Source organism: Triticum dicoccoides, chromosome 7A, assembly GCF_002162155.2.
Source record: "Triticum dicoccoides isolate Atlit2015 ecotype Zavitan chromosome 7A, WEW_v2.0, whole genome shotgun sequence".
In the NCBI taxonomy this organism is placed as follows: Eukaryota; Viridiplantae; Streptophyta; class Magnoliopsida; order Poales; family Poaceae; genus Triticum; species Triticum dicoccoides.
The window spans coordinates 709,976,128-709,980,645 of record NC_041392.1 but is presented as its reverse complement, the minus strand read 5'-3'; the positions used below and the strand labels follow the sequence as shown (position 1 = coordinate 709,980,645).

The following is a 4,518-nucleotide window of genomic DNA, read 5'->3' as shown; positions in this document are numbered from 1 at the left end:
CGCCCCCAGGACACCGAAAAACGCCGGTTCGGCTCTTTTTTCCGCCCGGCGGTCACACGCCGAACCCAGCGCACTGGGGGGCAATTGGGGGCTCCGGTGCAAGAGAAAAGCGCGGCTGGCCCACGCCGTCAGGGGAAAAGTCAAGGTTTTCTTCCCCGACTCACCTCCCACCCCCACGCCCTCGGCCGCCAGTAGCTATATCCTGGCACCGCCCGCCGCCTTTCACCGCTAGATAGCCATTCCACGCCGGAAAAATAGCAGAGCTTCGCCGCGGCAGCCCCTCCAACAGCAGCTGGGCGTTTCCGGCCGCGGAGGGGCAGTTTAGCGGCGGGTACACGCCCACTGGGCACAAGGTGTTCGGCGATTTGCCTGCCTCGGCGATGGCCTCGGATGACAAGGAAGCGCTCGCCGCGCTGCTGGAGGAGGAAGCCGAGGCCGACGTCTAGGAAGAAGAGCGTCTCATGGTGCTCGCCGCCCTCGCCTAGCTGCTGGCGAGCAATGAAAAGCCGCGGCGATGTGGCTCGGCGCCAGGGCAGGTGAAAGCAAAGAACCGGCATTGTCTTGAAGGCTACTGCATGCTCTACTCCGACTACTTCGCCGATGCTCCACTTCACGGCGACAAAACATTTCGGCGCCATTATCGGATGAGCCGAAAGCTCTTCCTCGGGATTGTGAATTCCATCCGGGAGTTCGACAACTACTTCAAGTGCAAGATCGATTGCACCGGCGCCCCTTGGATTCACCTCCATCCAAAAGTGCACGACAACGATGAGGATGCTTGCATATGGAGCTCCCGGTGATTCACTCGACGACTATGGGCGCATGGCCGAGTCCACCAGCATAGAGTGTTCCTACAAGTTCTATCGGGCAGTGGTGGCAGTATTTGGACCGCAATACTTGAGAACACCCAATGCAGAAGACACTGCTCGGATTCTACCACAGAATGCAGCAAGAGGATTTCCTGGGATGCTTGGAAGCATCGACTGCATGCATTGGAAATGGAAGAATTGCCCATTGGCTTGGCAGGGGATGTACAAAGGCGCCAAAGGCGGTTGTAGTGTGGTACTTGAGGCGGTGGCCACACAGGACCTCTGGATTTGGCACTCCTTCTTTGGTATGCCAGGAACTCACAATGACATCACGTGATGAAGTGCTCTCCTGTCTTTGCCAAGCTTGTTGAAGGTCATTCTCCTCCGGTGAACTTCGAGATCAATGGGCGGCACACAACAAGGGGTACTATCTAGCTGATGGCATCTATCCGAGATGGTCAACATTTGTGAAGACGATCTCAAACCATGTGCCAGGAGGCAAGAACGCCTGGTTTGTGAAGGTTCAGCAGGCTTGCAGGAAGGATGTCGAGCGGGCATTTGGTGTGCTCCAATCTCGATTTGCTGTTGTCTGGTACCCTGCTCAGACCTGGTCGAAAAATCAAATGTGGGAGATTATGACTTGTTGTGTCATCTTGCATAACATGATCATCGAGAGCGAGTAAGAAGACCCAGTGTTTGACACTGAACCATACTACAGGCAGGGTCCTCTAGCCGAAGTTGATCACCAGCTACCGGCAACCTGGACTGCCTATCTCAATATGCGTCAGGAGATCCGAGACACACAGGTACATCATCAACTGCAGCAAGATCTGATAGAGCATCTATGGAGGCTCAAGGGCGACGCCGGGCGCGACGTGTGATGAAATATGAGTTTTTATTTGTTGAACTATATAATTTGTATTGAACTATTTGTTGTTGTACTATTTTGTTGAAGTATTTGATATTTCTGTGATGAAATATGTGATAAAAAATTATGTGCATAATTGAACGCCGAGCAACGGCGAACCACGCCGAATATGGGCCTATTGTCGCCCATATGGGCCCTTTATTCGCCGAAATGGGGCTGAAAAGTGGGCCAATATCGGCGCCTGGGGGTGAGCTGGGGGCGACGACTGGGCGCGAAACCGCCCCAGCGCCGATTGTATCGTCGGCTCGCCCCCGGGGGCGATTTTTATGCATCCTAGGGGGGCGAACGGCTGGAGATGCTCTTAGGTAAGTGTTTGGTTCTAGCCACACCTAAGGCAAGATTTTTTTTATGAGCAATGAACCCCACATGTCATCGGCACAAAAAGTGTGACAAGATTCTCTTAGGCAAGCCAAAGTGTGGCTAACAATTTGAACAACTCAACTAAGACAAGTGTGGTAAAAATCATGTGGTAATATATGGCAAAGATAGTCACAATCCAAACAACCCCTACGTCTCACAGGGTGTTGTCGTGTCGCTGTCACAACACAGGGTAGATAACGCGCGGCGGGCGATCGTTGGCCAGCGTGTCACCTGAATCGTGGGACCGTCCTGTCAGTTCGGTGCTTAGCGCGGGCGAAGCGGCCGGTTTCGACACTTGGTAATTTTCTGTCACGGATTAGGACAATTCTGATAGTTTTCTGCACAAAATCGAAAAGTGGTAGTTTTTCATCACGTTTCCGTGAAATGTGGTAGTTTTTGGTTAAATACTCCAAGCAATCTGAGCTGATGTGGACAAGAATGGGTACCACTACCTTCTGGTGTTGAAGGTCATTCTCAAATCTGAGCTGATGTGAACAGATTTGCCGTTAAAATTGTGTTGGCAGTTGAGAACTAAAAGGTCATTCTCAAATCTATGGAAAGCCTTCCAGGTACTTGCAACTAATCGGGTGATTAGCCATCAGTAGGCATAATACTTTATGTAGCCATTTTCTTAAGCAAAAAGGTATAGGATATTGAATCGCAACAAACCTCGATTCAGTCTTCCTACCACTCACACCAAACAGCGCACAGATTCTACTCTAAGATTACCAACATCAAGTTCAGGACAACTAACATGTCAGTTCAGTGTGTCAAAATGGAGCACATTGGCAAGACCAGGTGAATGATGTGTCCAGTCCAGTGAAGCCCTTTCAAGAGAGCATAGCAGCAGAAGTAGAGTAGACTTGGCACTCAAAAGTGACAGTGCCACTTGGATGCAAAAAGGTGCAGCAAAGCACATACAATTATCAAAAAGATTGGATTCATCACAGCTGAATTGTTACATACATACAGTGGTTAACCTTTTCAGGACTTGTACAATGCTAGGTGCTTAGGCAGGTGTTTAGAAAAATAAGCCAGATTTCTTGAAGCATCAGTGCTTATTTCTACACGAGAGACGCCTAATTAAGCGTCTACTCTCTATAAATAAGCACTGGTGCTTAAAGAAACACCGGTTTATTTCGTTAAGCACCTCCCCTAAGCGCTTTGCATTTACAAGGCCTCAAAAACATTTATGCTTTATACCACATAGAAGTCCTTAAAAGTTGTTTTTTCAGTCTGTTGTACCCATAGACTTGCTGTCACTTGGATTATTGTCTTAACATTGAAAGACGTATTTTAAAGTAAAGTAAAACTAGGAGTAAATTATGTTAAACTTTAGTAATGTTCTATCATTGTTACTATGTTGAATGTTGTGTGCACCATTTCTTTTTTTTTTTCTAGTTGATGTGTGGACCTCATAATCGGATATATATCCTCTTGCTTTTTATTACATGATCGTAAAGTTCATGCCATTTAATTTTGTGATCTCAAATGCTCGATGTTAGCTATTTGCTGTTTTTTTGGCCAACCATTAGGTATTTTCTGGTTGTTGGTGAATCAGGCATGTTCAGCCCATGAGATACTGTTGTGCATAAAATGATGGCGGTGTAAGTCATCCGATTGCTTGTGGATTGATGAAAGACTTTTCCCCCGCGATTTATAAAATCTTTGTGGACATCTATCAAATTCTTCAATCAAATAGTTAATGCCTTTTTTTGTAGGAAAAATCAAATAGTTAAGACCAGTCCACTGCTTTTTCTCCTTTCAATCAACATTTGTTTTGGCCTACAAAATATATGCTAGAAACTACTCCCTTTGACAAAGGGAGTATCAAACAGTTGCACCTTTTTTGTCCCACAAAATATGTGCTAAGTAGAAAATATCAAACAACTGCAATATTTCTTGTCATGAATATAGTTACTATCTTGTTTTGGTTGTTCTGGTTTGGTTAAGAAAACAATTTATTTGATTTTGCTTTGGTTGGGGTGCGTAAGCCAAGGGCTATAGTGCAAAGCCCGAGCAACGCTTGAGAGCCCTAGCAGCAAGCCACTATGATGGGCCCTCCTCACAAAAAAATTTAAATTAATATCATGTGAGTCCGAAGATTCATTATCAGATATTAAACTGATAAGAACAGATACTACACTTGATCTTAGCCAACAGGCTGAGAAAGATATGATTTAAACTGTGGCCGGGTGTCCCCTTTTATTGCACTACGATCCGCCTTCGCTCAAGTGCAAAAGCGATACAGGACTATTCCACCAACGACGAGTTAGTTTGTGTTCGTTTCTTTGCTCATACGAGGGTGCACGGCAGCACGGGGTAATTTCGGCTCTGCGCCTCGTATCTTCCAAGAAGCCCGTGAACAAAGGTCGCGGCCCACAGGCATCGATGGCCCAGTTTGTTTCGCTTGGACGAATT

The 4,518-nt window shown here is 46.9% G+C and overlaps 1 non-coding gene across 1 annotated transcript; it reads right to left on the bottom strand.

The window, feature by feature from the left end:
* Positions 1-4,077: 4,077 nt before the first annotated feature.
* On the bottom strand, positions 4,078-4,274 carry LOC119334779. The gene has a single exon (XR_005161542.1). It is a non-coding gene; the product is annotated as a U2 spliceosomal RNA (small nuclear RNA).
* Positions 4,275-4,518: the final 244 nt, after the last annotated feature.